Source organism: Chenopodium album, chromosome 19 (assembly GCF_948465745.1).
Source record: "Chenopodium album chromosome 19, dcCheAlbu1.1, whole genome shotgun sequence".
NCBI classification, from domain to species: Eukaryota; Viridiplantae; Streptophyta; class Magnoliopsida; order Caryophyllales; family Amaranthaceae; genus Chenopodium; species Chenopodium album.
In genome coordinates this window covers 29,313,759-29,328,194 of record NC_137852.1, presented here as the reverse complement: position 1 = coordinate 29,328,194, position 14,436 = coordinate 29,313,759, and the positions used below count along the sequence as shown (strand labels likewise).

The following is a 14,436-nucleotide window of genomic DNA, read 5'->3' as shown; positions in this document are numbered from 1 at the left end:
AGATTTAGATGAAGAAGGATTGTCGTTCTTCTTATTTTTCCAGCCACTACTTGAGTTGTTACTAGCAATTTTTTGTTTAGTGAGGTCATCCTCAATGTTAATTCCAATGTCATATACAGCTTTGAATGTGTTTAGGTTGCTTTGGTATTTTAGATGGTTGGAATATTTTTCTTGGAGGTTCTTAATGAACATCCTAACGGATTCCTTCTCACTAGGAACTTCAACCATTTTTGCGGTGGTTTCCCTCCATTTATTGAAGAAGGAGGTAAAACCCTCATTTTCTTTTTGTTTTAGCATTTCTAATTCTCTGTGATCGGTTTCAACTTGTATATTGCATTTGTACCTTTCAATGAAAGCGGTCACAATAGATTCCCAACTAGAGGTCTTTTCTTTATCAAGTGAAAAGTACCACTGTTGACATACAGCTTCTAAGGATAATGAGAATACAGAATGAAAAGCTTTCCTATCTATCCCCTTAATACCCATTACAGTTTCAAAAGCCCTTAAATGAAAGTAAGGATTATCCATAGCCTTAAACTTAGGGATGTCGTTGGGATTGAATTTTTGTGGAAGAAGATCCTTATCCACCGAGACCCCTTGAGAGCTAATCTCTTGAAATCTGAAATCATTGGATAGCTTGCCCAAACTTTCCTGGATTAGGTCCATTTGTTTCTATTTCTCAGGGTTATTAATTTGTAGCGATAGGTTTTGCAACATCTCAGCCAAGTTGGCTACCTGTCCCCTGACTTCATTAAGTTCTTCTTGACTAGCCATTGCCTTCCTAGCCTTCCTTTTCCTACCGATTGGTTTGTCGAAAAGTAAGACTTGAACAAAAGTGTTGTCTTTGATTAAACGCCCTTCCTTTCTTGACCACGCGCTGTAATTTAAACCATATTTGTTTTAATATTTGACTCTAATTGACTTGACTTTATGTTTAAAATATTAAAAAAAATGATGGGGTATAAATTATATATATATTAGGGGAAACTAAATTGGAGGATTAATATCCGACTTACCCCCCCAAAAAAAAATGACGGAAAATACGCATTCAAGACTCTCTAATCATGGTTATAACGTGACAAACATGTTATATGTGTGCTTTATGTGTGTGTGAGTGACATGCGTTAACTACTAGTGTGTGACCATGAGACTTTTAAATACCTAAATTCAATTAAAGACTTGAACATGGTTTAAATAACTAATAAACTGATTAATTCGATTAGCAGATCCATTAATTAGACTCATCGTGATGACTCGAGTAAGAAAACTGGACTGTCGCCAAAACAACAGAACTGTCGCCACTGTTTAGAGCCTGTCGCCAGACGAAAACATTGTCGCCAGGCGACAGACACTAAACTGCAGCGCCACGGTCCAAACTCCTGCGCCATTGCTGGAACATTAATCTGGACTGTTTCCAGTAATTTTACTCTAAATGGACATACCTAAAGTCGTACTAAGTCGAATTGATTAAATTATTAGCCTTTAATTAATTCAAGATTAATTAATTAATTACTTAGACAAAGTCCTTTTAGTCATTAGTCAATTTATTAGTTTTGAACACAAGTCAAACAAACAGTTAGCGCACATATAATATATACACGCAAAAAGTACACATAGTTCACATAGTCACAAGATGAGTTTGCAACCTAACCATGGCTCTAGTTCTCTAAAGTTCGAGGATATGGGTTAAGTCAAAAAAGGTCCATGGTTAAGAATCCACATGCATTGCACACAAGCCTGCCAAGAGGGTAGGAGCGAATGGACAAGATTCCGCGAGTGCGATAGGAGATCGGACTCGACGCCATGGTTGGATGGATTCACAAAACTTACACGTCCCCAAATCTAAGCTTTGCACAAAATAGTGGAATACTCCATTGGGCAGGCAAAGCAGGAACCCCCAGAGGGTTATATCCATATGTAGAACACATATGGGTTTCAGAAAAGTGAGAAAACGACTCAATCAATAAGCAAAATCGAGCCAACAACACTAGAAAAGGTCAAAGCAAGAAGACAGAACCCTGGCTCGGTATTGGAAGAACTTGGCGCCAGACTACAGGGACTGTCGCCGCAAAAAAGTCCCTGTCGCCAAGCGACAGAACTGTCGTCTGGCGACAGAAACTTTTTACGGGCGACAAGCCCTGTTTTCTAGACGCTAGTTCCTACATGCCTTGGCAAGTTTCTGTGTTCTTCGAATTTTCCAGATTTCGTATTATCTTTTCGATTCTAGTCATGAAAGATATTTCCCAAATTTCCTACGTGTAAAATTCCTATGGATTGACTCATGGGGTGCTCCCATGAGGACCTTTTAATGCATATGACAATAATGTTAATCAAATCACGCACATGAAATACTTAGAATTTTTCGAGTCTCATTCGCTCATTCTAAATAATTGCCAAAATTTAATAAATTTCAGGAATATAAATAGAAATCCTCCCCAGTGGAGTCGCCAAAAACTGTAGGGAATATTTCAAGCATTATAATAACCCCAAACTTGAACCCCACTGTGATCATACACTAAAGTACGGTGGCGTTCCAAAGGGAAAGACAAAGAGCAAAAAGAGTCGCCAACAAGTTTTAAGGAACTTGTACCCAAAAGACAATCCAAAGGGCCGTCAACTACTCCATAAGGTCTTGAACCAAACAGGGTCCGGGGATGAGGGTACGAATCCAATCTACAAAAGAAAGGACCCGCCCTATAAAATAGGCCTCTACTTTGTTCTGCTCGTATTCATGCGCGCTTTTCGAATAACATACAAACATTATATTAAACGTAACCTGTTTATCTATGTTGGTTGAATATTAATGCACAAATAAACTATTATTGGCGATCACTTGAGTTAAAATCACATTAGCCTAAACCAAATTAATAATTATCTTATTAAGCGTGATTTCAAGTACAAATTCCCTTTAAACCTGCATAAAAGGCGTGATCAAGCAATAACAATAAAACAATATAATATCAAGCAACATAATAATAAACAATAAATAATAATAACTATGATAATAATAGCATGATAAGGCATGATAAAGCTTGAATATAATAGCAAGATCCTAGGCATGATACTAGCAATATTAATAACAAACCTAGCATGTCACTAAACAATAAAGATCAAAGCTTTAAACCTAACATGGTACTAACATGATAACATGATATTAGAAAAGATAAGAGGTACCCTAAACATGATACTAGAAAGCATTAAAAACATCCTAACATGATACTAGGAATTATAAACAATAATAAGCATGCAATCTACATTGTGAAAGAAATAGTAAGTAAGCTAATCTACTTACTTTGAAGCCTCGTACCTCTTTCTAATAACAAAATACACAAGTTAGTAAACTTCAATGAAAATAAAGAATAAAATTGAAATCAAATTAAATAAAGTTTAGACTAGTTTTGGACCAAACCCTCAGAAAATATCAAACCTTGCACGTCTAGGGCGAAGGCAACTTCGAACTTGGCTAAGAGACTCTAAGTCTTGTGAATGCGGAATTTTGTTTGTAAAAAGGTAGTTTAGAAAGAGAGAGAGAGAAAGCAAATATTGCTCAAGAGAGAAAAGAGAGAATTAAGAAAGAGTTGATGAGAGATAATTGATGATTCTGAAAACAGGAATCCGGACGCTATTTATAATGAAAATAATCCGGAAAAAGACGGAATTTGATAAGGAATAAAACTCCACGCTGTCGCCAGGAATGGACTCTGTCGCGACGCGACAATGTCTGTCGCGAGGCGACAGGGTCTGTCGCGCGGCGACAGACTTGTCGTCTGGCGACAGCCTGTATAAGCGCGTTTTTATCTTTACACGGAATCCGATCTTTAATCAACTTGATCTAAGGAATCCGTACAGAAGATAAAATACGTATTTAAGATAATAAAACAATATTTTATTCAAAATAAAAAAACCTTTAAAGATAATTAATTATTAATCCTATCAATATTAGAATTAAAAAGAACTTTCTAGAAACTTCTAGAAAACTATAATTAATCCTAATAACCTTAGGAATAACAATTAATATTGGGCCCTCCTCTAGATCATTGGGCCGTATTAAAATAAAGCACCGGGCCCAGTTTAGTATTTTGGCCATAACTTCCTCAATATTCATCGGAATTGGGCTTATAATATATCGTTGGAAAGGTCTTTTCAAGCCCCATCCAACTACACTATTATTGGACCCTTATCAAGGACCAAAATAAACTGAAATGGATATTTTCAAATAAATAAAGCCATTTTCAAAAACAGAGAGAAAAGAAATTAATTAAAACTAAACCGCGACACTTGACTTTCGAATCACTTTCACCTAATTCGATTATGTTTCGACGCACAAGGCATTCATCACTGGGTTTGGTTTTGGGGAGACACAAATGGGTGTCTACACCTAGCATACCCTATGTTTCAATCAACCTTGGATATCTTGAAACGTGCATACCTTAACTACTTGAGAAAGATTGTCATTCATTTGCTTTATAGTCTTTATGTTGATTCATTTCGTAAAGGTTTGTTTTTATTTCATTTTCTTTCTTTTAATTCTTTGGTTTAATTTGCCTCATTGATGTTTGGTGGAGAGTTATGGGTCAAACTCTTAGGATACCCTTACGAGACCTCACTCGTCCTCATAGGTGACTTTGGGGTTTAAAGGGATTGTTGTAGTTAAAAACAACCGTGATTCCTACGACAATGAGTTTTAGTGTATATTCTTATCTTGAGTCTTTCTTTTTCGTTTTTAATAATATTTTCATCCTCTTTTTCTCTTGCTTTGTTTTGCTCGAGGACGAACAAAAGTTTAGCTTGGGGGAATTTGATGAGTGACATTTTTGGCACTCATTTGGTTCCTTTTTGGATGATTTTTATTTCATTTTATCTCTCTTTTCTTTAGTTTTCCTTAGTTTTATTCTTGTTTTCTTCATTTTATGCTTTTTGTAGTTAGTTTCTCTTTTTCATGTCTTTTTCTAGTTTACTTGTTATTTTTCTCTTTTACTTGTTTTTTATCTTTTGCTTGTAGGTGGTAATTGATTGTCCAAGAATTCCCGAGCCTCCTCTCTACGAGTTTTCATTGCTTTTATGCCTAAAGAAGGTGCAAGAAGTTCCAAGTCAAAGGTGGATCCAAGGGGCAAGCTTCAAGGCTTTGTTTATGCCTTATTCATGGCTTTTATTCTTCAAGAAATTCAAGAAAGTTTCTGCCCACTTTGTCCTCCATCATCATCATCCTGGATGCGTGCACCACTTGAGCTAGGACGAAGAGAAGAAGGGGAGGAAACCCAGCTATGTGCGGGCGCTCAAAGGGAGTGTGCGGCCGCACATTGGTCGTGTGCGGCCGCACACCAGGTGTGTGCGGGCGAACCTGCCTGGTTGTGTCCCGTGCGCGCCTTTCTCCCTCCTCCGAGCGCCCGCACTTACGAGGGTCTATTTTTGGGCGTCATTACCGACCTCCTCCTTGTATATATAGTTATTTCTACCTATTTTTAGTAAGGAAGTTTTAGTTTGAATTTGATAGTTAGTTTTTGGGAGAATTTTAGAGAGAGAAACTCAAGAACTAGAGAGAGAAACTCATGATCTTTGGTGTTTATTCAAGAATTCATCATTGTATTTGATCTTTTGATCAAAGTTTTGTAAGGATCTTCTTCTTAATCTCAATACAAGTTTGATTTTAGTTGATTTCATTAGTTTTTCATGTTGTTGATGATTGATTTGGTTATTGATTGAATTTTGATTGATTGTTGGTTTAATCTTTGAATTCAAGCATGTTGATGATGAATTTGATGAATTTTGTAGTTTTGATCTCCATTCCTATGGCTAGTGAGTAGTTTCCTAGCTAGGGAGATGGTGAAGCATGTATGAATGATGGAATAGTGTAATTTGGGGATAATTGATGGAGTTGATGATATGATTAAATTTGGTTGATCTTTCATGTGCATGTGTGTGATTAATTGAGGTTTGGCCATCTTTGATTAATACACTAGATTGCATTGTAAGCTTGCTATGATACTGACCATTGATTAGTAGACTTGCAATTTCACGATTGAGGTGCTTTGTGACGTTCCCTAGTTAGTGTTTAGCGTAGTTGACGCTAGTTAGACCTCTGGGTGAACCACCTTAGTATGCTCTTTTGGATACATGATGAATTTCCTTCATATCGCTTGACTTAGTCGGTTTGACCTCCCAAATTACCGATTCCATTATGATTGCATGTGGATCCATTGCCCTAGTGTTTTAGATTGATCTTATACAAGTTTGCATTACCTAGTTTAGCCTTAGTTCTACCTCAAACCCCTTCTTGATTCCGAAATAGCTTGATTTAGACTTCGTGCACTTGATATCCATTCCCTTGGGTTCGACCTTGACTTGCCACTACGCTAAATAGGGGTTAGTTAAGCTATAAATATTGTTTGATAGGGTGGGGTGGTAGCCCAACGACCTACCATTCTCCTCCACATCACTATACTCTACAAGTCCCAAACTGGGTCAAAGTCACCGTGAGGGACGGAATAGGACTGTCAGGGTGGTGATGGTGGCTGTGGAATAGGCTCAACTACAGGTTGTGGCTGGGCCTGGGCCTGCTGTGGATCCTGGCCCCTAGGATGGGCAACTAACAGGGCATAAGTGTAGGACTCTAGCCCTGGGGGAAAGACGGTCAGGTCAGGGTTGGGCAAAGGAAAGATGGGTAGGGGTTGTTCAGTCCCTGTCCTAATGCACCAATGGGTGACCTGGCTCTCTTCTACCCTCAACCACCCCAGCTCCTCAAGGTACCTGGAGGTAATGTAGGTGTCGGGTCCCATGTTAGTCATGCGGTGGGGTCCACTCTCTACAAAACCGGCCTTCTTGATGGCTATCCTAGTGATAATGCCACCAAGACGGATTGGGGTAGTGGCCTGGTTGCTGGCCGTAGCGTGCCTACCTAGGTGATGGATAATATACCTAGCTATGTTCTATTTCCCGAACCCAAACATATAATGGCCAATTACAGCTAATTCATTGGTCTGACAGTTATGGAGTTCGTTCCTACCTAGGGTACAGACTCCGGCAAATCTTTGCCACATTTTAGGGACGGGGTGGTGGATGGGCCTAGCACTAGCATGTTGTGCAGATACATAACGAATACCGGTCAAAGCAAAATAAACATCATCCATTTTAAACTCAGCATTCCATTGCCTATCCAAATCAGGTTCCAGTTCAAATAGTTTACAGAATTTTACAAAAGAAAGAGTGATGTTTCTATTATTAAGCCTAAAAATTAATTTTGGACCACTTTTATGACTTTGAATAACAAAAGAAGACAAGAATTCACAAGTTAATTCACGGTATGTCGAATAATGCATATCTACAAATTTACACATACCAATATCATTCAAAATTCTCCTGACAAAACCATAAATACCTAAAGCTTCTAAAGTAGGGCGTTGTAACCACCGTGAGGGGATTACCTCGCGACCGTAGAGTACCTCAAGCTTTTCTCGTTGCTCCGGTGTTGCGATCTTGATCGTTGGCCACTGAGCAAGTTGAAGAGCCGGGTCATATTGTTGAGATGACCCGCTTGAACTACCCCCGAGCAAGTTTCTTGCCCTCTTTGCCGCCATTTAGAGTGGTGGTCCAAAAATAAATTTTGTGGAAAGTGAAATTTTTTTGAATAGGAGTGAAGAGGATGAAGAGAGGATGAGAAATATATAAAAATTTCTGAATTTGGGTGAGAAATGAAGGAGAAAACTTAGAGAGAAGTTAGAGAAAAAAAAATGATGTTTTAGAGAGAGAAAATGGCGGAGGTTGAGGAAGGAAGAAGAAAGAAAGAAGAAAAGAGGAAGAAAAAAGAAAAGGAATGAGAAATCGGGGGCGCGCCCGGTCGGGCAACGCGTCGCCCGATCGGGCGATCTGTTGTGTTTTCAAGTATAATCTCGCGCCCGGTCGGGCGTTAGGTTGCCCGATCGGGCGATCTTCTCTTCTCCTAGGATCCATTTCTCGCGCCCGGTCGGGCGTACCACTCGCCCGATCGGGCGATTTTCCTCCAAACTTCTGCCCTCTTCTCGCGCCCGGTCGGGCATTCCTTTGCCCGGTCGGGCGACTTTTAAGTCCGTTTACGTCAACTCTCGCGCCCGGTCGGGCGATGCTCCACCCGGCCGGGCCCGAGAGTGAGTTTGAACGACTCAACTTTCTTCGAATTTTGGCTAACTCTTTTCCTCTAATCTGTACCAAAAACTCACAAAACTCGTTAAATTCCCTCCTCTCTCCTCTCATAAGGAAAAAAAGGAAAAAATAAAAACAAAAAAAGCAAGTAAAATACGGGTTGCCTCCCACAAAGCGCTGGTTTATCTAGGTCCCGCACGACCTTCTCACCATCTTTGAGCTCATTTTGAAAGTGGAGTTAGGAGAGTCTCCTCCACGTCTCTAATGGTAGCACCTTCATAATACACTTTCAACCTTTGGCCAGTTACCTTGAACTCCTCACCCTTGTCATTTACCAACTCCACCGAACCAAACTTGTTCGCCTTTGTGACAGTGAAGGGACCGGACCACCTAGATTTCAACTTTCCTGGAAAAATCTTCAATCTAGAGTTAAAGAGAAGGACCTTATCACCCGGTGCAAACTCTTTTGGTAGGATCCTCTTGTCATGCCACTTCTTGGTCTTCTCCTTGTAGATCCTTGCATTATCATATGCTGACAATCTAAACTCATCCAATTCATTGAGTTGGAGAAGTCTCTTCTTACCCGCGGCCTTAGAATCCATATTAAGCTCCTTGATTGCCCAAAAAGCTTTGTACTCCAACTCTACGGGAAGATGACATGCCTTACCATAAACTAGTCTATAAGGTGAAGTACCAATCGGTGTCTTAAATGCTGTTCGGTATGCCCAAAGTGTGTCATCAAGCTTCATATTCCAATCCTTCCTAGACTTGGCTACTACCTCTCTAAGATCGCCTTGATTTCCCTATTAGAGACCTCAATTTGACCGCTAGTTTGGGGATGATAACTAAGCCCGGTTCCATGATACACACCATACTTCCTAAGTAAGTTGTCCAATTATCTCTCATGGAAGTGAGTACCCCCATCACTAATAATAGCTCGTGGAACACCAAACCTGGGAAATATAATCTTCTTGAATAGCTTGATGAGTACCTTAGAGTCATTTGTTGGTGAGGCTATGGCTTCAACCCACTTCGACACATAATCTACGGCTACAAGTATGTAGCAATTCCCATTGGAAGATGGGAACGGCCCCATATAATCGATACCCAAACATCAAATATTTCAACTTCTGGAATCCCAGTTTGGGGCATCTCATGCCTCCGCGAAATGTTGCCAGTCCTCTAGCAAGGGTCACAAGCCTGCACAAAAGTGTTAGCATCTTTAAACATGGTAGGCCAAAAGAAGCCTGACTCGTTAATCTTAGCCACCGTTTTAGAGGGGCCATGATGTCCACCATAGGGTGAAGTGTGGAAACTTGTAAGGACGCCGTGAACCTCCCATTCGGGAACACACCTGCGAAATAATCCATCTGCACACTCACGAAACAAAAAAGGATCATCCCAAAAATAATGTTTAACATCAGAAAGGAATTTCTTTTTCTGTTGGTAGGACAAGTCAGGAGGTAGAGTACCACCCACCAAATAATTAGCAAAATCCGCATACCAGGGGTGATTCTCTACTACTACATACAAGTTGTCATCAGGGAACAAATCATCTATAGGAAGAAAATCCTTACCCTCATCATACTTGATACGTGACAAGTGATCTGCCACTACGTTCTCTGCTACCTTTTTATCTCTGATTTCGATATTGAAGTCTTGGAGCAAAAGAACCCACCGGAGTAGCCTTGGCTTGGATTCCGCCTTAGCTATTAGATATTTCAAAGCTGCATGGTTAGTGAAAACAATGACTTTAGAACCAACAAGATATGATCTAAATTTTTTTAAAGCATATATAACTGCAAGAAACTCCTTTTCCGTGGTGGCATAGTTGACTTGGGCCTCATCTAAAGTTTTGCTTGCATAATAAATAGCATGCAAAACTTTATCCTTCCTTTGTCCAAGCACGGCTCCTAGAGCAAAGTCACTTGCATCACACTTGATCTCGAATGGAAGGTTCCAATCGGGTGCACATATGATGGGTTCCGATATCAAAGCCTGCTTAATCCTGTCAAAAGCCTCAAGGCACTCGTCAGTGAAAAAAAAAGGGGCATCCTTAAGAAAAAGCTGAGTTAGTGGTTTAGCAATTTTAGAAAAATCTTTGATAAAACGGCGATAAAACCCCGCATGACCCAAGAAACTCCTAACTCCCTTAACATTAACTGGGGGAGGTAATTGCTCTATCACCGAAATCTTAGCTTTGTCTACCCTGTATGCCCTTATCAGATACAATGTGACCCAGGACTACTCCCTCTGTCACCATAAAGTGACATTTCTCCCAATTTAAAACCAAATTGCATTCTTCACATCTTTTCAAGATTTTAGCGAGGTTAGTTAAGCATGCATCAAATGAAGAACCATAAACACTAAAATCATTCATAAAGACTTCCATGATAGACTCTATGAACTCAGAAAAAAATACTCATCATGCAACGTTGGAAGGTAGTAGGTGCATTACATAAACCAAAAGGCATTGTACGATATGCAAAAGTGCCATAAGGGCATGTAAATGTGGTCTTATCCTGATCTTCAGGGTTGATCGAAATTTGGAAAAATCCCGAATACCCATCCAAATAGCAAAAGAACTTGTGATTAGCTAACCTCTCAAGCATTTGATCAATAAAGGGGATAGGGAAATGGTCCTTTTAGTGGCGACATTTAATCTACGATAGTCAATACACATACGCCACCCTGTAACAGTTCTAGTGGGAATTAATTCATTTTTATCATTTTTAATCACAGTCATCCCACCCTTCTTAGGAACCACCTGAACAGGACTTACCCATTTAGAGTCAGAAATAGGATAAATAATACCTGCATCAAGTAATTTCATAACCTCTTTCTTGACTACCTTCTGCATATTGGGATTCAACCTCCTCTAGGGTTGAATACAGGGTTTGTAGTTGTCCTCTAAGTGTATCATGTGCATACAAAAATCTGGGCTTATACCCTTGAGATCATCAATACTGTACCCTATTGCCCTTTTGTGGGTTCTTAGAACCTCTAGAAGTTGGGAAGTTTGTGGGTCATCCAGTGCAGTACTAATGATCACAGGGTACAATTCCTGCTCATCAAGGAAACATATTTTAAATGAGAAGGGAGAGGTTTTAGTTCAGGTTTCTTCACCTCTACAGGTTTTGATTCTTGAACCAAATTTACTACCTTCACACAATCATTAGGGTCAAATTCCTTGGTGGAAAGAGCTCTTTCTATGTCATCCACCTCCTTGCTCCATATGCTCATGTCACCTGCAGACAAATTTCCACAAAGAATTTCCTCCAAGGGGTCCCTTGCAAGAACCTGTGGTAAGCTCTCCTCACAAATATCATCCATTACATCAAGCACATCAATTAAATAACAATTTTCTTCAAGCATCGGACCTTTTAAAACTTTCCCTAAATTAAAAGTGATATTATCATCGCCAACAGAAAGGGTTAGTTTACCATTTTTTACATCAATAATGGCTCCTGCAGTATGGAGAAAAGGTCTACCTAATATAATAAGAATTTGTGTGTCCTCAGCCATGTCTAAAACAACAAAATCAACAGGGATAAAAAATCTACCAACTCTAACAGGTACATCCTCTAAAATACCTAAGGGGTATTTAACAGAACTATCTGCCGTTTGCAATGTTATATTAGTAACTTTTAAATCACCCATATTTAATTTAGCACAAACAGACGATGGCATCACACTAACAGAATTACCTAGATCACATAACGCTTTATCAATGAAAACATTTCCAATATGACAAGGGATAGAAAAGCTACCGAGATCCTTTAATTTAGGAGGGGATTTATTTTGTAAAAGTGCACTACATTCCTCAGTGAATGCTACAATTTCTACTTCATTAAAGGGCCTTTTTCCTAGTTAATATGTCTTTCATGAATTTAGCATATGCAGGAACTTGAGTAATAAGTTCTGTGAAAGGAACTGTTACCTGCAAATTTTTTACTACCTCCAAAAACTTACCAAATTGCTTATCCAACTTAGTCTTCAAGTGACGGTTGGGGAAAGGTAGCTTGATAACTGGTGGTGCTTCCCTACTCTTCTCCTGGGGTGCATCCTTCCTTGAGGTTGTACCCTGCAATGAATCATCAGAAATAATAGTATCAGGAATTTTACCCTGCAGCCCTGCAGGGGAAATTGGTACAACGGAATCAGAATTAGCAATATTAATTAAAGGAAAATTTGTCAAAAACAACCTTTTAAAGTGTCTATTTTATAAAAAACAACCTTTTAAATTTTTTTTTGCAACTTCAGACCACATTATAAAATTTTTTTACCAAAGACAACCTAATGCTAGTTTTCTGCGTTGACTCTATTTTTCCGATGTTGACCACGAGTGTGTGAGGCACGTAACTTCATATATTGCTAATTATACCCCTTTCCCCTCCAATTAACTCATATTAAAACCCTTCAAAGTGACAAATTACTTTGAGAGAGGAGGGGATTTAGTACGAGTGAATTGAAGGGAAAGGGGTGTAATTAGCAATATATGAGGTCACATGCCTCATACACTCGTTGTCAACATTGGAAAAATAGAGTCAATGCCGAAAACTAGCATTAGGTTGTGTTTGATAAAAAAAAAATTATAATGTGGTCTGATTGTAAAAAAATATTTAAAAGGTTGTTTTAAATAAAGTGAATACTTTAAAAGGTTGTTTCCAACAAATTTTCCTTAATTAAATCAGGTTCATCCTCTTTGGGCATTTGGGGCCCATCGTAGTATGAACCACTCCTTAGGGTGATTGCATTAGCATGATCCGTAGGTTGAATTCCCTACGCTGGTAAAGCTCCCTGCTGACGAGATTGAAGGGTAGAGGACAATTGGGCTATTTGGGTGTCCATGACTCTATTATGGGCTATAATAGAGTCAATCTGTTGGTCTCTACTCTCCATATGTTTTTGCATACTGGTCAGCATTGCCCTAATTTCTGATAAAGCAGGGTCAGAATATGTAGTAGGGGCTTGTGATGGGGGTTTCTGGTTAGCATGAGGGTGGTAATATTTCTGCTGTGGAGGGGGTGCTTGTTGTGGTTGTTGTGGAGGTGGAGGGTTTTGAACATTAGTGCTACGGTAAGATAGGTAGGGATGGTTCCGGTAGCCAGGAATGTAGGAATTGGAGTATGGGTTATTTTGCTTATAAGTTTGGAAAGCATGAACTTGCTCCATTGAACTCCTGCAATCTTGTTCATAATGACCTACACTTCCACAATTTTCACAGAAAGCATCATTAGCATTATTAGAGACAGCAGAAACATTAGCACCAGAATTATAATTATTAGTAGTAAGGCTATCTAATTTCTGGCAAATAGAAGTAAGCTGAGCTTGCATAAGGGTTACTGAGTCAACATGATGCTTGCCCTTATTTGCATAACCTCTAGTATTCCCATATTGGGAATTATGGATCGCCATATCTTCAATAACCTGACCTGCATCGTCAACATTTAAATTCATAAATCTACCGCTAGCTGCGGAGTCTATAATTGTCCTAGATGCATTTCCTAATCCATTGTAAAAAGCTTGAATTAGCTGCCACTTTGCCAAGTTGTGGTGGGGACACTCCCTCTGCAGATCCTTGAATCTTTCCCAAGCTTCATATAATGCTTCATCTGTCTCCTGGGCAAAATTCTGGATAGCACTTCTCAATAAAATTGTTTTCTCTGCAGGGTAATATTTATTATAAAAATTCAAAGCAAATGTCTCCCAGTTAGTAATACCAAGTGCAGCTCTATTCAAACCATTAAACCACAATTTAGCTTTTCCACATAAAGAAAAGGGAAAAAGAATCTCCCTGATTTGATCTTGCGTTACCCCATTCTGCCTAATAGTGTTGCAATAAATCTGCAATGTGAAGATTAGGATCTTCACCCTTAGCTCCACTGAACTGCTTTCTTTCTATCATCGTTATGAACTGGGGCTTGATCTCGAACTGGACTCCCTCGAGATCAGGTGTAGGAGAAAGATTTGGAAAATCCGTCAGAGATGGCTGCGAATAATCGCTAAGCTTGCGAGGTGGAGGAGATGGTGGTGTACCCATCTCTAGTTCTGAATCAGAAGAATGCTCCGAATCACTAGAAGTAGGTATTGGATTTCCAGGAATATTGTTACTCCCAGAACCTGCTAGGATCTGCCTATAAAAATTCTTCTGTCTATGAAACGAGCGTTCGATCTTAGGATCGAATGGAATGTAACCTGATCTGGAACACCTGGGCATAAACAAAGAACTAAAAAGACAGATATTAGAACTACCTCAAAGAACCAATGTCCTTTGAGGCAAAAGAAAAATAATCTAGACTACAAAAACAATTAGAAATA

At 39.3% G+C, this 14,436-nt stretch overlaps 1 non-coding gene across 1 annotated transcript; it reads left to right on the top strand.

Moving 5' to 3' along the window:
- Window positions 1–13,663: 13,663 nt before the first annotated feature.
- Window positions 13,664–13,770, top strand: LOC145596318 (small nucleolar RNA R71). The gene has a single exon (XR_014103164.1). It is a non-coding gene; the product is annotated as a small nucleolar RNA R71 (small nucleolar RNA).
- The last annotated feature ends 666 nt before the right edge of the window (window positions 13,771–14,436 follow it).